General features: G+C 37.7%; 1 protein-coding gene across 1 annotated transcript in view; it reads left to right on the forward strand.

Moving 5' to 3' along the window:
• The window catches only part of LOC144979215 (zinc metalloproteinase nas-14-like), a 40654-nt gene that overhangs the window by 1904 nt on the left and 37624 nt on the right, over window positions 1-1126 (forward strand). The gene's annotated exons all lie outside the window — the stretch shown is intronic.

A 1126-nucleotide genomic window follows, 5' to 3' on the forward strand; every position in this document is an offset into this window, starting at 1 on the left:
GATTGAGGAAGACTGAATGTTGGGATGGTCTGTATCTTGTATTTTACTGTCGAGCGATGCTTGACACTGTTTCATACATACTATATTTTTTCAGATCTTTATCTTACACCAGTGCCTGCTCGATAATTTGTTACTAAGTTACATATCCTTGAGTACTAACGAAAGAGTGAACATGGAAAGGCTTCGTATGGGAACAAAACAGACAATGGACGTTTCGGGTACAAACCTTCGTCATCACAACAATACACAAATAAACGTGGGAAACAAATAAAATATATTTTATTTGTTTTCCACGTTTATTTGTGTATTGTTCTGCTGACGAAGGGTTTGTACCCGAAACGTCCATTGTCTGTTTTGTTCAAATACGAAGCCTTTCCATTTTCACTCTTTCGTTAGCATTTTACAATCACCGGCTTCAAACAGCCCTTACCGTTTTCTACATATCCTTGAGTAAATGTTTAACTGTAATTGTGACATATCGTGCAATTGTAAACATTTTGATATATATCTTTATCTTCTACTGTGTCTGCTCCCTCCCACTCACCCCCCCCCCCCAACCCCCACACCAAACACCAATAATAGGCCTCCTTTTTAAAACGCAATTGTCTGTCAATTTTCCATGAAAAGCTCCCACATTTCCTGCTCTCTCTCTCTCTCTCTCTCTCTCTCTCTCTCTCTCTCTCTCTCTCCTCCCCCCTCTCTTTCTATCACTTCTCTCTCTCTCTCCTCCCCCATCTCTTTCTATCTCTTCTCTCTCTCTTTCTTCCCTCCTTTCTCTTTCTCTTTCTCTTCTCTCTCTTTCTTCCCCCCCTCTCTCTCCCCCCCTCTCTCTCTCTCTCTCTCTCTCTCTCTCTCTCTCTCCCAACAGCCGTCCCTTATAATATTAACTCGGTAAGTTAATGTCACTTTTCCACGAACATTTTCCGATCTAGTAATATGGATATCGATAATAAATCGATATATATATATTTTATATATATAATATATATATATATATATATATATATATTATATATATATATATAAACAGTGTGTTGTGTGTGTGTGTGTTTGTGATGTGTGGAAAGCGATCGATTGTTGAACATACAAGTAAAAAGTTAAAACACTTGTTTTCTATAATTTTTAA

The sequence above is a fragment of the Berghia stephanieae genome, chromosome 9 (genome assembly GCF_034508935.2).
Source record: "Berghia stephanieae isolate SIO BIC M18660-M18661 chromosome 9, UCSD_Bste_1.3, whole genome shotgun sequence".
NCBI classification, from domain to species: Eukaryota; Metazoa; Mollusca; class Gastropoda; order Nudibranchia; family Aeolidiidae; genus Berghia; species Berghia stephanieae.